This window comes from Podarcis raffonei, chromosome 14 (genome assembly GCF_027172205.1).
Source record: "Podarcis raffonei isolate rPodRaf1 chromosome 14, rPodRaf1.pri, whole genome shotgun sequence".
NCBI classification, from domain to species: domain Eukaryota; kingdom Metazoa; phylum Chordata; class Lepidosauria; order Squamata; family Lacertidae; genus Podarcis; species Podarcis raffonei.
Window position 1 is genome coordinate 49626624 of NC_070615.1, and position 18592 is coordinate 49645215.

The 18592-nt window shown below is 43.2% G+C and overlaps 1 protein-coding gene across 4 annotated transcripts in view; it reads right to left on the reverse strand.

The window, feature by feature from the left end:
• The window catches only part of MAD1L1 (mitotic arrest deficient 1 like 1), a 439244-nt gene that overhangs the window by 228071 nt on the left and 192581 nt on the right, over positions 1-18592 (reverse strand). The window lies entirely within an intron of this gene.

The following is an 18592-nucleotide window of genomic DNA, read 5'->3' on the forward strand; positions in this document are numbered from 1 at the left end:
CAAAGCAAGCAAAGGGATGCAAGTGAATCTCTCCCTCTTTGTTTCCCACTCCCCAAAGACACATAGATTTACATAGGAACATGTAGATACAAAAGCGATGGAGGAGACAAGTTGATGGGAAGAGTATAATCAAAAGGGAAATTGTGTCCATTCCTGAGTAAGCAGCAGGCCTGAAAGTTTGAGTAAGCACCTCCTCACCTGTCATGCCTCTCACCTTGGTAAATAGATACCAAAACACTGCTTTATGGATCATACACTACTGGTTAACTAGAAGAGGGAGACTTATTCAGGGTATTCTGGCTTAATTTGTTTCCACTAGTGCCACTTCCAGGGAGGACAGGATCTCTGCAGTAATGACATTTTAGTGGCATCTGTACAGTAAGCCATAAATTACACAGGAGTTACGCTCTGGAGGTCACGCCTGACGCCAAAATCTTGTATAGTCAAAACACATTGGGGGAAATTGTAGGTGGGGTTGCCATCTATCTATCTATCTATCTATCTATCTATCTATCTATCTATCTTTGCTAAGTGTATAAAGCTGAATGCACACAAATGAAATGCGCATAGGTTCTGAGTGTATAGTAATCAAATAAATGTCTAGAGAATGCTGAGGGTCTTCAAAATTGATCTTCCTCTAAAAGAAAATGGTCTGCCACCAAAGCAAATGCCAGACTACTCCATCCAGTTCTTCCCCTTGTGAATATAAAAGGGAGAGCCAAGCCAGAAGCATCCTTGTTTCCTCAGTTCCTGGAGACAAATAGGAACAAGATAGTAGAGCTTCAAGGACTAATGCACGGGCTCTGGGCTCTCCAACATCTTGCAGCACCAGAACAAACAGATAGCAGTCAAATAAAGAACATATCCTCGTGATGCTGACACAAACCCCTGACACATGCACTAAGCAAAGGAATGGAAAATCTTTACCCTTGCTCCTCCGCCCCCCAAATATCTATGGCAGCAGTGTCTCACATCAAATGTAACTAACCCATAGAAAGGACTCTATGAACTGGGAACAGGGATGTTGTATGTACCCTTGCTGTCTATGAATATCCTGCAATCAAAATGATTTTTTTTAAAAATGCACATACCCCCTCCTCTAAAATAAAGGCATGCTGAAACAGCATTTGCCTCCACATATCTGATTAAACTCTGACAAGAGAAAATGTTTTGGGTTGACTATAGATCACACTGGCTTGTAGGACATCTGTCTGGAAATGTTAGGACATCCTTCAATGCCATCCCATCCTCCCGGCCAGCCCTCGCATCCCACCCAAGCCAAAACAAAGACTGTTCTTTCCTATTCCGTTTTTCTCTTTGCCATCTGCCATTTCTTTAAATCTCCACAGAAAAACGTAGTGTTTTCTGCACACGTAGGAAAACAACGAGCAAGCGCTGCCCTAATTAGAGATGCAAACCAGGGGAAAAACCACACACCAAGGGCTCAGTCTTCAGCACCAAGGGAGATAAGCTATTAGCATACAATATCCTTCAGCATTGCTGGCGAGACTCACACAGCATTCTAATTCACACTGGAGGAGGAGTGGGTCCAAGTGAAGCCAGATGGTACTAGGGCTTTGGCTTCATTAGGCAGGGCAAGAAGGGTGGGTGGGGAAAGGGCAACTTGTTGACAACTATAGAGCCACTCCTCATCGTAGGAAGCAGTCGGAAATGAAGCTGCCAGAGCATATCAAAGATTTGCAAGGCATAAAGGACGCAGAGGCATAACTATTAGAACTAAGAGTGTGGAAAAGAAATGGCACTAAGGGCCTGTTTTGCCAACAAGGAAAGGAGATTCAGGATGTTCCACCCTCCCCAAAAAAAAACCTAACTTCTGATTGCTTCCCAAATCCAGTCACAACAATGGAGAGGGGTGGGGAGTACAGTTGCACCTGTATCCCCACAATATAAAAATAAAATAAAGTTAATGTATATTGGCTGGCCGATAAGATTATCACAGCAAGAAACATTTCTCTCAATTTTCTGATTACAGAGCTTCTCTCTTTCCCAGCACAACCCATTACAGATGGCCAGGATAAAGCAGGTGCCCCAGATAATTCCAGGGATGTGAATTCCAAGGCATCAGGCCTGGAAGGAAACTTTCAATTCCACCCCACCATTCTAGCACAAAGCCATTTATTATGTGCTTTGTCTTCCCATTCCTGCCGAAGGTTGCAATGAGGTTTGTTATTATAGTTCTGTGCTTTTCTCTGGTCTGCGTGCGGACAGCATCCAAAGATGCAGCGCCAGTAAATAGGCTATTTATCATTGGCTAAGCGGCCTCAGCCTTGAGTCCAAGTGCCACCTGCTCTCTTGACATGAGCAGATAAATTGCTCCTGGCTCCCTTTAGAGGAAAAGGCAAGGGGTTAGTAATAGATTGCTGTGGCTTGTGATTGTGTGTTTATGGCCAAAGGAAGGAGGTTGAGAATATTATGAAAGTGTGCATATATATGTGGGAGGGAATAGCCTGTATACTTCTGAGTGATACAGCGAAGGATGTTAACACTGGAAGGATGCTAACAAGGTAATGTCTACCCCCAAACAAATCCCAATGTGTGGATTTGTGTTTTAATGGCTGGTTTTTTTATATAAGATTTTTTGTCTTTTATGTGTTTTAATTATTGATATATTTTGTTATTTATCTTTTGCTGTGTATTGCCTTGGGCTCTGTCGAGGAAGGTGATTCACGGATCCTATAAACAAGTAAACAAGGTGTTCCTAGTGGTGCTGATGGAAGCTGTAATTTCCACATCCTTCCTTCATGGCAAAAAGACTTGTTAGTATAAAAACAAACTGCCCCAAAGGGATTATTACTTACCTGATAGTCTCTCAAACAGAAGATTCCATGAGGAATTGATATCACATTTGAAAAATGAAGCGTTGTTTGATAATTTATTGAATTGCAGGATTTCATCTTTGGACAAATGAGAATCCTAATGCTGTGAGTGGGTCACCAATCCCACTGAGTTGATGAATCACTTAACAGCACTCCACAGCTCAGAATCAGCCCCCCCATTACACCTGCTATGTTGAAAGCTATTATGGACAGCCTATTCTTTATATCAGCCAAGGCCTTTATGACATGACTAAGGGCACATCCATAAGTAAAATCCTAAGCTGTGATACATGTGTAAAATGAAAGCAAGATGAAGTGTTTTGACCATGCAGTACAGTTTTTGGACTGTGCTAGAGAGTCTTCTGTTGGCTTCACCAAGCCACTTCTACAATATATGACTACTCTCCATCAGTGCAAGACACACTGAGTGTTTGCATCTTCTTATAGTATGAGAATGTGAATTAGGTCCTGAAATTGGCCAGGCCTGTTATGTTAGAAACTTCCTGCCCTTGCCTGCTCAACAGAACAAGACCTTCTGCCTGGACAGAGGGTCAGAAACCAAGGAGGAAGTAGCAGCAGATCCTGAGGGAAATAAGGTGGTTTTGTGGGAAGCTGAGCATATGAGCAGAAGAACAGCAAGCAGCTATCTCAGGCAGAGGGGTCTTGGATGGATCTTGGAGGGATCTTGGGCCAGATTAGATCTCTGCAAATAGCCAAGAGCAGAAGCCAAGGAGCAAAGTCAGCAGTTGGAAGAGCAGTTAACCCATAATGCTATTATACTGAAAGAGCAAAACAAGCACTGTAATAGCTCCATTCTCCATGTTATTTGCTTGCATTCATCCACAGCATATTCTTAACTACAGTGGTACCTTGGGTTACATATGGTTCAGGTTACAGACTCCACTAACCCAGAAATAGTACCTCGGGTTAAGAACTTTGCTTCAGGATGAGAACAGAAATCGTGCTCTGGCGGTGCAGCAGCAGCAGGAGGCCCCATTAACTAAAGTGGTGCTTCAGGTTAAGAAAAGTTTCAGGTTAAGAACGGACCTCTGGAACGAATTAAGTACTTAACCCGAGGTACCACTGTATAGTTTTAATGATATGTGCAAACCAGGCTGCCGTGTCAAACTTATGTAAGGGCCACTCATTTAAACAGAGACATTAAAATGTCACTGGCATGATTTACTGTTCCTTTCCTAATCATGCTTAATGTTGTGTTTGCTTTTTTGCATCTGTAGCATGTTCAGCTGGCATTTCCAGGGTGCTATACAGAATGTCTCAAATATATTTCAGGAGTGGTGAAAGGAAAATGTTTATTATTATTTTTAAAATCCAATATGCACCATTTTGTACCCACCAACACTGAATTTCATCTAACAGTTTGCCAAACAATGGGTAAGTGGTAGGTAATTGCCTAACACTCTTTAGTTCGCTTCCAGTATAATTATCTCACATAGTTTCTATCCTTTCTATTAATGAAGATGTTAAAACAAATCTGAAAATGTATGGTCTTCTATTTGTGAGAATGTACCATTCAGGGCCAACCTCCAATGCTAATCCTCAGGGAAACAATAAAACCAGAATACTTTGGCTGGATGCACCAGAAATAATATATGCATTTCGGCAGAAACCAAGAACATTTCTGACATGACTGGAAGAATAAAATAATAGCATTATGGGTTAGCTGTTCTTGCCTCATTCATGTCCACTTTACCTGCCTTTTGAGATGGACATACAGTTAGTTTACATTCACCTAATGGGGACCATTAGTTCGAGACTATCCAACCTGATCTTGGGCAAAGATCCTCCATTTGAAGCCTGAAAAAGTTGTTTCCAGTTAGGAAACATCAAATTAATCCAGGACTTGATGTGCGCAAAATGGGCTATGTAGTAAGATGTGGGCCATATGTGGGTGGCTGCATCTGAGTTGAAGCCTGGAGCTAATTCAACCCTATTCCAGGTGCAGGCCTATACATTTTGTCACTCCTTTCCCCTCACATACATTTATTTTATTCCCTAACTGTATCTGTGCACACACAAATACTTGCGCCATCATTGCTTATAATGTTTTGCTTTTCATTTAGCAATTTTTTTTAATCATTCCTCCAACTTCCAACCAGTGGAGGCTGGCCCTTTTGAGAAAGTGGGGCAGTGCCCACCAACCTCAGTCTTTTCTCAGCTAGCCCCACCTGCCTGCCTTCTTAAACTCATCCAGTCCAGGAGCTGGCCCTGGTTTTCAGTTTCCTCTTCTCTAGGTAGAGGATGAGGGCAAAACTAAATTAGTTGGCTCTGTCATCGCCTTTCACCCCACTTACTGTTCCATATCCCTGCATTCTGCCACACCACTGCTTGCATGCAGAGTATAGTAAAGGCTGCAGGCCAAATGAACTTTAGGGTCTTAACCCCACTATAGGCTTTTTAAACCACAGGAGCTAAGTGGGATGTGCTCCTCTAGCTCAGTTTGTTCCACAGTGCCTGCTGCATCTTGTCATCCATAAGAAATTAGAAATGGGAGCACAATACATTTGTATTTATACTTGAACTGCTGCTCTTCTCTTCTCTCAGAGCTTAGTCTCAGAGCAAAGTCTCAGTAGACTTTAAGGTAAAGGTAAAGGTACCCCTGACAGTTAAGTCCAGTCGCGAATGACTCTGGGGTTGCGGTGTTCATCTTGCTCTATAGGCCAAGGGAGCCGGCGTTTGTCCACAGACAGCTTCCAGGTCATGTGGCCAGCTTGACTAAGCCGCTTCTGGTGAACCAGAGCAGCTCACGGAAACGCCATTTACCTTCCCGCCGGAGCGGTACCTATTTATCTACTTGCACTTTGACGTGCTTTTGAACTGCTAGGTGGGCAGGAGCTGGGACTGAGCAATGGGAGCTCACCCCGTCGCAGGGATTCGAACTGCCGACCTTCCGATCAGCAAGCCCTAGGCTCTGTGGTTTAAACCACAGCACCACCCGCTGTAGTAGACTTTACATGATTCTTATACAAAGTACCTAGATTTGGGGTGCTAAATGACAACGTCTTCCTTTGCCTAAGCACAATGAAAGGTTGTCATAGTAGTCCTCTTTTACTAAATATAGTAATATCTCACCTGCACTCCAGGTGTTTTCAGCACAATTCAATATGCATTTGCTCAACAATAAGTCACACCAGATTCAACAAGAGGCATGAACAAAACTGATGCTTTAGGTCGCGCAGAGAGATGCAACACTAGCAAGGTAGAATAACTCTGTGTTGCGTATCCATGTGCTCATGTACGCATGTGTGTTTAATTGCAATTAAAATGCAATTTCCTGACGATGCAGAACCTTGAATGGTGTGTTGATAGGTACTTATTTGCTTTGGCTCAGTTCATGAGGTAATTTTTTTAATAGCTTCAGCTAAAAGTAGAGTAGCCACCCCCACTCCCCACAGAGATATCCATTTCTAGTTACTTCAAACTGGATGTCTCATTATCAGATGCAACATCTCTATGCGGTTCCCTGTGGTATTTGTAATTTGGTTACATTGTTCTTTACCAGGGTTAATAGGCGATCCTCTGCTAACGTCGAATACCTCAAATGTGTTTTTACCTTTTCTACGGGCACCAGCTTTCTTGCACTTCCTACTGAGAGGAATTTCTTGTAGCACTTAAACAAAACAGCCTACTTGAAATTGGAGTTGAGAGGAATGAGTAGATCTTAAAGGCATCTTAAAGGTTACAGTCAATTAATGTGGGGTTTCGATGAGCTCTTTGACTAGTGCAGGGGAAAAACCTCAGTGAGTTGGCTCAGGCATCTCCCGCTATTGTGACGAAAATCAACAAATGCCATTTGGGTGGCCATGGTAATACATTACAGGCCAGATGTGATGGGAGGGTAGTTAAGGGAATGAGAGAGAATTCATGTTTGTTCTTTTCTTATACGGCAGAAGGAGGCAGAGATAAACATGCCCCATTATGATTAGCAGGGAAGACTCCAGGGTAGGCCCATAGCTATGTGGCTGCGCACATTCTCTGCATGCAGAAGATCCCAGGTTCAATCCATGGTATCGCTAAATAAAAGGATCAGGTGGCAGGTTGGGGGGGGGACTCCACTTGAGAGCAACTGGTAGATGGGGAAGACTAGATGAGATGCCACTGGTGCAATTAGCAATTACCGTACTTTTCTGTCTATAAGACGCCCCCATGTATAAGACACCCCCTATTTTTTGGGCAACAACCAATTGCCAGTCCACCCTCGGCACTATCCATGTATAAGACGCCCACTGGTTTTTGACAATTTTTTTTTTTAAAACCCTAGTCTTATACACTGAAAAATATGGTATATGTTTTGTTTCTTGAAGTGTAGGTAGCAAGTGTAAAGGCTCTGATCTCAATCAGATCCTGTGCTGGTGATGTGTGTGTTTGTTTGTAAATAGGATTTAACCGTTCCCCACTCTGGTCCTGATCCAGACCACCCCTTCCCACATGGCTGCACAGGAAAGAAACTGTCATCTGCACCAATGGAAGTTTTTCCAAATGTAAAGAGAAGGTGCGAGTCCCCCAATCTGCAGAGGAGGCAAAGGTTAAAATCCCCCTACCACCACCCCCCCCGGTCACAACAGGGATCAGGGCCCCTACACTTACATACTTTTAAATTCACACAATAGCAAATTACATGAACGACATTTTGCCTAGACTGGCCCTTAAGAGCAGAAAACACTGGGCTAGATGGACTAATAAATAGTACAACTAGATATAAAGCAAAATATGGTCTTTTTAAAAACAATGCCATTGCAGAAATCTCAGATTTACTACAGTATTCAATACTGTTGAGAGCAGTCCTATATTAAGGGACAACTAGTAAGTGTAATGTAATGTAGTGGTGTATGGAGGGTTAGGGCAGTGGTAGTACCCCCATGGCATGGGGGACATGTCATGCTCCTTCTGGGGTAGTTTGTCCGCCTTTGGTCCCCACACTGCACTCAGCGCTCACTTGCAGCTCCTAGAAGCTGTCAGCATGTGACAGCAACCACACCCTGGGAAATGGCTTTGACTGGCCAGCTCAACCAGGTGAGGGTCTCAAACCCTCGGTGAATTAGGGACTTCCCCTACACTTCCCTACACCAAAAGGCAGGTTCTGGCAGATCTAGGAGAAGGAAAACTGAGCCTTAACCGCTGCTATCTTGAGGGATATCTTTGAGAGAAGAGAAGGCTAAGGAGTAAACCCTATACAAATCTGGAGTCCCTAAGGTAGTTGGATGGCACCTTGTATGCCTCCTTCTCAACTCCGGCAGCTCAGCTGGTGCGAAACGTATTGCTCTGCTTTCCTTTGGATCATATCAGCGAGGCCGAGAAGGGGGTCTTGTCGTCTGGGCAGCCCAGAAGCTCCACACACATTGCCCAGTCTCGCGCCCTGGGGAAGTCATCTCGGTGCTGCTAGCACAGCTGTTTAGCTTCATCCCCAGAGGCGCACTCCATTGTCTCTTGAGGCAGGCGGATGCCAATAGAGCAACAGAGTGTAGTGTAGTAGCTGAGAAGCTGATTTGTGAGCCAGGATTACTGAGAAATAAGGTGTGGCAAGCACTGGAGCGTTTCCACCGCATCGTTCAGTCCGGACACTGAGGTCCAGCTCCGAGGGCCTTCTGGTGGTTCCATCACTGTGAGAAGTGATGCTACAGGGAACCAGGCAGAGGGCCTTCTTAGTAGTGGAGCCCGCCCTGTGGAACACCTCCCATCAGATGTCAAGGGAATAAACAACTATCTGACTTTTAGAAGACACTTGAAGGCAGCACTGTATAGGGAAATTTTTAATATCTGATGTTTTACAAGTTTTTAATATGCTGTCAACCACCCAGAGTGGCTGAGGAAACCCAGCCAGATGGGCGGACTATAAATAATAAAATTCTTCTTCTTCTTCTTCTTCTTCTTCTTCTTCTTCTTCTTCTTCTTCGTTGCACCTAGTGCTGTTGACACACATTAGTTTCTAGTGTCTGTCCTGAGTATTACGCATCATCTGGAAGCATGTGTGCCAAGTGTGAAAAATCTTAAGATTAGATGGAACACTAAATGACTGCACAGTACCTTGCCAAAGATTGTGCTATGCAAGTGCTGAATCTTATTACTGGAAAAGTCTGTTCCTTTTGGCAGGTGGTGGTGCATGTTTGAGGTTGCTTGGAGTGTTGTTGTGCCTGATTGTTGTTGGTAACAGATCGAATCATACAGCTGGACAGCGCCTCAAAAGTCACCTAGCCTAAACAGTGTGCCTATGAAGGAAACCCACTGCTACAGCATCCCTGCTAGGTAGCCGACCAGATATCTAAGCAAATAGGTAAGTTTATGTGGAAAGGAAAGATGCTCACAGAAAGCAGTGGTTTATAAACTTGAAGAATTTTTATGATGGCCCTGGTGTGGGGAAGGGTTGCTTCCTGCCTCTGGATATGAGAGAGAAACTGCCCTATAAGCAGAATCCTCGGGAGAGCGGGAAGGAGCCTGGTCGGAAGGGGGGCAGCTGCCCCAGGCAGCCAGTGGTGACAGCTCCTCCTCCCATGGCACTTTATTCGTTTGTAGCAAGCGCTCCTGGTAATTACGCCTCTTAATTTAAGAGAGCGAGTGGGAGAAAAGAATATAAATTCATGTATTAACTTTAGAGATTGAAAATGGGTAGAGCGAGCCTTCTTTCCCGGAGAATATATTTGAAAATGAAATAGAGTGACATTTGGTATAAACTTGAAAAATTGCCCTCTTTTAAAAGCAACAAGAGTGGGGGGGACACACAATCCATGCTATATTTGAGAGGAGCTGAAGTCAGCATGTATGGTATGTATATCCAAATATCTGTTTCTACATATATAGCACGGAAACTGGTGTGTTGCTCCATGCCATTAACCCAGATTCTAAATCAGCCCGATTCAGTTTGTTCTTATGCTACTGTTGTATTGCTTTAACCATCACTAAGTACTTCTAGTGTGAGTGAAGGCTCTGAATATCTTGGCAGGCAGGGTTCCCTTTCTTTTGCACTTTCAAATGTTGGCAAGCGGAACAAACAGGGTGGGGGGCTTATGCGGCAATATATGTTTTGACCCAAGCAAAATGTTCCTTATCCCAGTCAGGTTGAAATTTCTATGACTGTTGCAATTATCACATAATGGGGTGAGCAAGTTCCAGCAGAAACCTGGATTGTGACCCTAACTGCCAGAGATGAGATGAGTATGCCATAAACAAATCTACATTACCCCTAGAATGTTGTCTCTTGTTGTAGGATTGTAAGCTACTTTAGGAGACAGTCTTAGCTTAAAAGTGGGGCGCAAATGTAAGAAACATTTTGCTAATGACATACACACACAGGAAATAATTCAACATTTCTATTAATGCAGATTTCTTTTCCACCCTTTGCTAAGGTCTTAAGCTAGATCCTAAGTCTTTAACAAACTTAAAATCAAACAAATTTGCTCAAACTAAAGATGTTGTTCTACTGGTGGAACTATTGATGTAATTCCTGCCACCCTTGTAAAATGTAAATAAAGTGCAGAGCCCAACATATTTGTGCTAAATTATGAAGAACAATGCCACCCATAAATGCCTGGAAGCTACACACACACACGCAAGCAAGCAGAGAGTCTATTGCAAACGTTTTAAAAAGTTCAGCAAACAGCAGAAAAGGGCTGAGGAAAGATTTCCAAAAGCTTCCTTGAGAAAGAGCAAGGGGGGGTTAAGGTCAAAGATAAATAAGAAGTGAATTGTGTAGAGATGGCATGATACTTGGAAGTGAAAGGCCATGTTTAACTACAAGTCTCAACACAATTCAAGAAGGTATTTAAAGCCATAAATATTTAAGTGCACATAAACCAGGCAGTCTTGGGAAGAAGAACTCTATGCTCAAACACACAAATGGCAAGAGAAAGAGTCACATAGCCAGTGCTGTCCTTCCTCTGGCTGAAGGGAGTTGTATTCCAAAGCATCTGGAAAGCACCAGGTTGAGGAAGGCTGGCCCATGCCCTCCATTCTCAATAATCTTAATGCAGCAATGTGCCAAGGGCATAGCCACACTGCTCTAAAGCACGGGGCAGAATGCACTGCAACAATACCTTGATTTCCCATAGCAATTGTGTGTGAAGATGCTGTCACTACCAGTAAAGCATGAATGGCAATGACTCCTCTTACCATTTCCAGGGTAGCAAAGAAAGTTGGGCTTTCAAATATTGGTGGGGAACCATTTCTATTTAAAAAAAACAACCAAAAAAACCGCACCCACCATCCATACCAATACTAACTGAATTCTATGCCAAGAAAACCTAAATTCTATTAACTGTATATAATCATGTAAATTTGCATGGTTTATTCAACTGTTGCTTGTCATCAACACAGGGCAAGGAGATCAAACACTATCATCAACAACAACAAACCACTGAGTTCTGGAAATCTTAATTAAGACACTCCTTTGGCTTCCCAGATTTCACCAAACCACTCAAATATATTTCAAGCACTCTCTAGCCATAAAGGCTATAATTATCTTATTTTGCTTTTAATGCAAGCTGATTTTTGCAGAGAAGTACATTCTAAAATAATAGTAATTCCATGCTCAAAAGAAGCACACTTTATATGCACACCTCTTCATATTTTGAAGGTTCATACCCTGCCTTCTAATCAAAATATTTGAAAAGACAGCTCATAACAGATGACAATAGGGGTGATGAGCATTTTGGGGATCAAAGGGTCCAACTGCCTCTTTACCAGGTCTCCCGAGGTTGCATGCCAGGGAAGGCATCGTCAAAACTAGCATGGCCACTAGAATGCACACATAAAGCCAGGGAACTAAAATCCACACCCTTAAAATAGACACCTGTTAGCAGCAACATGGTCTCTGCCACTGATATAACTGGCAAATTTAGTAGGTGGCTGGCAGGCAAAGGAAAGAAATGCATGGTGAGCAATTCACTACCCAAGGGTTATAGCAACAGAAACACATACAGCCCAGGAGCACTTTGGCCTCAACAACTGGACAAAGGAACAAGTGTCATCCGTCTTGCTTGTGCAGTCCCAGGGCAATCAGAGCAAAGCTCTTTTTGGCAGGGAGTAAGAGCTCTTTTTGGCAGGGACGCGGGTGGCGCTGTGGGTTAAAGCCTCAGCGCCTAGGACTTGCCGATCAAAATGTCGGCGGTTCGAATCCCCGCGGCGGGGTGCGCTCCCGTCGTTCGGTCCCAGCGCCTGCCAACCTAGCAGTTCGAAAGCACCTTCGGGTGCAAGTAGATAAATAGGGACCGCTTACCAGCGGGAAGGTAAACGGTGTTCCGTGTGCTGTGCTGGCTCGCCAGATGCAGCTTGTCACGCTGGCCATGCGACCCGGAAGTGTCTGCGGACAGCGCTGGCTCCCGGCCTATAGAGTGAGATGAGCGCACAACCCTAGAGTCTGGCAAGACTGACCCATACGGGCAGGGGTACCTTTACCTTTACCTTTAAGAACTGTGCAAGGCAAGAAACCCAGTTCAACCCCTGGCATCTCCAAGCAGGGCTTGAAAAGACCCTTGCCTGAAAACCTGAAGAGTTGAACACTGTAGACCAGAAAAGCGAAGCCTGTGGCTCTCCAGATGTTTTGGGACTCCAACTCCCATCACCCCCTGACCATTAGTCATGCTGACTGGGGCTGACAGGAGCTGGAATTCAACATCTGGAGGGTCACAGGTTCCCCTTTCCTGCTGTAGTCAGTACTAACTTAGAAGGAACCATGGTGGACTTGGTATAAGTCAGCTGCCTATGTTCCTAATTTTTTAAAAAAATGCAACTTTTTCTAATTAATGATTAGGACTGGGGTGGACTTTTTATGGATTTTATTTGTCTGGGACATTTATATCCTGCCTTTTAGAACAAAGGTTTGCCCCTTGCCACAACATTCTCCCTGGGAGGGAGCAGATACAACTGGGGAACATCAGGAAGGACTTTCTGACAGTAAGAGCTATTTGACAGTGGAACAAACTCCCATTAAGCAGACGTTGGCTGGTCATCTTGCCATGCATGATCTAATTGAGATTCCTGCATTGCAGGGGGCTGGACTAGGTGACCCTCTGGGTCCCTTCCAACTCTACAATACTATGTGGTGGAAATTAAAAAGCCACAAGGAGGAACATGAAAATAAACTATGCTTAGAAACAGTGCTAAAATGTACAAATCGTTTTTGGGACTCTCGCAGCCCCACTGCTCTCAGCCAAGGAATTGGACTGAACACCAAGTGGAAGAGAAGAGGGTGCAAGATCCTCTGCAAAGATGCCACAGCTGAAAGCAACTCCAACAGGACAGGGCCTGGCAAGAGCTCGGAATGAAGCAGCCTGTCTTTAGAGGTTAATGAAATATTCATAGATGAGTAAAAAAATTCTCCTGACAAGCCAGAGCCTGTAATACAACAAAGAGTTGTCAACCTCAATTAAGTGATTCCAAATAGGGAGGGGTAGGCCGTTAATAATTTATCAAAAGGTCACAAGTAAAGTGCCTCCGCGAGATCTCTTCGCCTCAGAGAGGCGACGCGGCAACTCCTGGAAAAAAATACCTGTCCCAATGGGATCACCTCTGCCCACCAGCTGCACAGATATTAAAGTGAAAGCAACCAAGCCACAGAAGGGATGGGCTGGGGCCGTGAGCCTCTGAATACCTAGCAGGACTTCTTCCCCACTAGACATGCAAAGGATCAGGCAGTGGAGGGAGAAAGCTACCTCTCTTCATCAGTGCAGGGGTGGGGAAGGGCTGAGTAACCTTTAACTCCCTTTGGTATTATCAGTTGCTCCCAATGCACACTGTGCCAACAGTTTTGTTTTGTTCTTATCTGAACCAAAATGAATTGAATGCTGCACCAAAGAAATGTACATTCTGCAAGTAATGCAAATAAAGCATCATGAACAAAATTATGCCCGTTTCGCATGGTTTTATTATCCATTCTGGATTTGCTAGTCATGGAGAGCTATGAGCAAGAAAGAAGCCCCAACCACAGGGAATCTCTGCTCTGCTTATTGAGATCTCAGGAGAGGGTGTCACACACATCTTCAAGCCTAACTTTGTAGCCAGAAGAGCCAGATTTAAAAATACAACAAAACAATGATTCTTAGGAAGCGGGATCCTGTGCCCAATACCATGCTACAAATTTTGTGCTCCCATAGCAAATACCAATGTAAAGCCTCCTGCAAGCAAGCATGAAAAATGTCTAAGCTTCAATGCATGACAACTTCAGTTAGAGCAAGGCAAGGAAACCTGTGGTCCTCCAGGTGTGGCTGGACTACATCTTCCACCATTCCTAACCATGGGCCATTCTAGCCGGTGCTGATGGGGAGTTGGAGTCCAATAACATTGGGAGGACCACAGGCTCCCCATCCTTGAGTTAGATACAGCACCTATCAGGAGACAGAAAAAGAAGCCTTCTCTGCTTAAGACCCTGGCCTAAGGCAACGTCCTACATCTACGTAAGGCAAGTTAAAAGTACTACTCATTTTCAGCCCAAGAACAGAGACATCACAATGAGTTCACAACAGGCCTCCTGGGTCTAAGTCCAACTGAACCATACTGGCCCTTAAATTGAAACGAAGCATTTTCCAATCATTCTCCCACTATCCCCTTCACACCCTGTTAAATAGACCCACCATCTGGAAAACTGAAGGCTGTCTAAGAACAACTCCAAAAGCAAAGTATTAACCGAAGCCCCTACCAATCATCTCTCTAAGTAAATGAGGAGTTTCAGCTGCCTGGAACCATACAGAATGTACAATAACACAGAATGCACATCCATAATATAAAAATCTGTAATATAAAATACTACTTGCCATGCTCCTGAGCATTTAAACACAGTTTCCTCTCCACATCTCTGACAGATCCAATTCTAATATTATTTGGCCTTTTAAAAACTCAATTTGCCAACATCCATGATGCAAGAAAGAGAAGTTACCAGAGACACTAACAAACACAAATCCAGCTTTCAGATTAAACCTCTGAATCACTGCAATTCATAGTAATTTTATCTAACTCCTCACTTCTTCTTCTTGCAGCAAGTGCACTTAAACGCAGAGGACCATTCTATGCATAATTTGGTGTTGCCAAAATATGGAAATGCAGTATCATTGATTATTAACCTGGTGTCACTTTTGTTTCATTAACATTCACCTCATCAAGGTCCTGGTGTTTCTGCATCTATATTTGTTCCACCTCCAGGAATCTACAACAGATGGTTCCAATTTTGCCAGGGTCTTCTAAATGGAACATCAATTTCTGAAGAGGGAACATGAGGCAGATGCACTGTAGCAACCAGAGGGAATTCTTCCAGGGACCATTCATTTCAACTGGCTTGAGCAGGAAACAAAAAAATGGTGCAATGCTTGCTCGCAGGAGGTTATTGCACACACAAAAGGCAACAGAGAAAGAAACAATGGCTAGATTTATATATACAATCTAACAAATGTAGGCAAAAAATGCTCTCATCTAGAAATATTAAACTGGATCAGGCAATGTTTGCTTTATGAAATTACCATTTTGCAAAGTGATACACTGAGGTCAGCTGTGAGCAACAGACCCGAAGGAGATGTCCCATTCCACATCAGTTCAATTGATGCACAGTGCTTGGACCTCTCTAGAGGGAGATTTGTACGCTTATGTTTCTAAACGATGACTGCTTTACTGCTTGATTGTTTTAAAACATGGAATTGCTATATACATTTAGAGAGGGAGGTCAAGTGATAACAGGCTGGTTAGTTAGGGGGGATGCTCAAGATCATTAAACTCTTAACATGGTTTAAGCACATGGACAATATGGTGATTGAACAGATGCTACAATTCAATCCTAAACTGAAGGCCCATATTATTAGATCTGCACTTCTGAAGCCCACCCCATACAGCTGTGTTAACTGATCTTTTAATTTTTCTTATAAATTTTTACTCACACATTATCTATGCTTAATTAAGTATTCTATGTATATGTTTAAATCTACGTTTGGTTCTTGCTCCCATTTATTTAATAATTATTCGCTTGGATTCATACTGTTATGCTATTTGTTTAGATGTTTTGCTTATGCAGGTCTATGACCGTAATAAAGAACTTGAACAGAGAGAGAACTTTCCATGCCTCCAAAGCATACTTATGAATGGAGCAGCAGTTCTTATTAAGGTTGATTATTCCAAAGTAAAAATATTTTGTATGGATGTGTATTTTGACTCTGTGGAACTGGGATTTTCCTTTAAGAAGCTTGAAGGAAGAGGAATGAAGCCATTTAAAATATCATAAGCTGTTGTGGGAATGTGAAGTAGTGATTTTTATTTGAGGGGAGCACTTCATGTTTTTCTCCATTTTTAGACATTAGTGATTCACAAATTTGGGGTTTAAAATGTTTATTTTCCCTTGTGTTTGACAGAATAACACTTTGCTTATAGTAATGCTACTGAATATAACGTCTATTGTTTGCTATATTGTCCTTCTCTTCTTCCTCCACCCACATTGCAATTTACAATCCTGCATTCTTGTATTGATTTTCAGAGCACAAATTTGCTTAAATTATCTCTCCCATCGCTTCTGATAAACTTTTGTAGATCTTAACTGCTACTTCAGGATGTTGCACTAAATCTGGCACAATAAAAACCTTTGATACAGTCTTGTTATCTTCCAAACTTAATATCAGAGTCAGCAGGCAACACAGTTCTGATGATTCACTGCCAAGTTATCCCTGAAATTCAGGAAACAGAAATCTACATTCTGGCAGCAGAGGTGAAGTGAGAGGATCCACTTACTAAAGCCTGAATCTGTTTCTTGAAGCTCTCTACAATATTGTACTACCTTCCACATTTTCTTTCAGTCAACTATATGCAATTAGCTTTAAATTGCTCCTAGGCACTGGCCGAGGAACAGGAGTGTGGAGGGAGCGGACCGCCCCCGGCACCACTATTCCGGTAGGGTGCCATCGCAGCGGCCTCCCTGGACATGTGCCGCACACCCACACCCCGCACCAGGCGCCGCACGCCAACCATGCCCCCACCTGCTCTCCGCCCCGGTAGCGAAGCATGCAGCTTTGCCACTGCTCCTAGGTATCCAAGATCCTGGGATCGTGCAAATTGTCTTCCCTTGGTCCAAAATAATCTCCCTAGGGGCTTGACTCTTCAACTAGATCCCATTAAGGACAAGAAAAGAACAGAAACATTTGATAATCAAACTCTAACCAACTCTTTACCAGATCAAAACAGAAACACTAGCTGACACTAAATTCCTTAAAAATTTGGGCTAGTTCAGGAACTGATGGACAACCTAAAAGCCTATGTGGCAGGTAGCAGCTCTTGGGTGATCAGATTCTGTTCTTCTGCCACTACAGGAAGGAATAACTGTGTCCTCAAGAATATATATTTGCAAAGCTATAGGGCAGCTTGTCAAGTTCCCAAGGTCCTTTCACTTTATCAAGGGATAAAATGAAAGCTAGAATCTGAGCACACTACTTCCTATGCCCAGTGACAGAAGAGCACAATCTTGAGGCCCAGGCCCAAAGTCACTATGTGTAGACAATGACAATGCTGATCAACATGTGAACTAATATTGACCTCATATACCTACTTTTCCCTTTCTACACTAGTTATTGCAATGGTAGTATAAACCACTGGTATCATCAGGAGTGTGTGCATAACTGAGTATCATAACAGTAGCTAGAACTAGTAATAACTACCACAGTGCAGAAACAAGTTTGCCTGAACATATGAATCTGTCTCAAATGGATTAATGATCTAACTCTCTATAGCCCTCTTCTGATAGATGGTAGTACTCCAGCCCCCTCAGTCAGAGGTTATTCCCAACCCACACACCTGAGATCACCTGAAAAACTGAAGCACCAGAGACCTGGCACTGTAAAACAATGCTTTACAACTATGCTATAGACTCTCTATAGCAGAGGGGCTGCTGAGCCAGCAAGTCTCATATATAAGCAGAGGTGCTCGTGGACTTTCTGCAGCAAGGAAGCAACATTAAACACAAAAGCAATTTTATTGGTGTGATACCATCTCTGGCATTAGCTCCAATAAGGGACAGCAGCCAAGTTTACAGTTTTTGATTATCACTTATGAACAAAAGTATTGCTAGTGTGAGAGAAGTAAGGTTAAAAACTCCTTGATCCCCCCTCTCTGGAAGTGCAGATACACAACTAAAGGAACAAATAATGTATCTGTACAAGTACAGTGGTACCTCTGGTTGTGGACGGGATCCATTCCAGAGCTCCGGTTGGATCATGGGGTTTCCACAACCGGAGGGACCGCTTCTGCGCATGCGCACGCCGCGAAACATTCCAGGTTTGCCACTTTCACAACCCAAAGTTTACGTTACCCGAGGGTAACGTAAGCCAAGGTGCTGCTGTATATGGGGATTCACAAGGGGAGAAAAAGCACACAGTAAAAAGCAAGACAAATAAAAGTCCCTTTACTGCACCGGAATGAAGTTTAATTTATCGTAAACTAGAAAATAAATTTCAGTCTCAAGTTCACTATAGATATGAAACATGAAGGGATTTTCTATATGGCTATAATCACAAACTCATTTCTGCAGCCTCTGCTGTCCATACTTAATTAGGGTGAAGTATGTTAATGATACGGCGCCACAGCCCAGAGACGTCTTCAGTTGCAATATTAATTGCATTTAGAGAAAGAAGCATGAATTGTGCTTATACAAGCTAATTAGTATGGGTTTGCTAATTAATACTGGAAAGTCAAACTGCCTTTGTCTTGTCAACTGCAATTAGCTAGAGCTGTTTAAATTTCTCTCTTTTCTTCAAGTAGTAAACTGACTTTCTGCAGAGAAG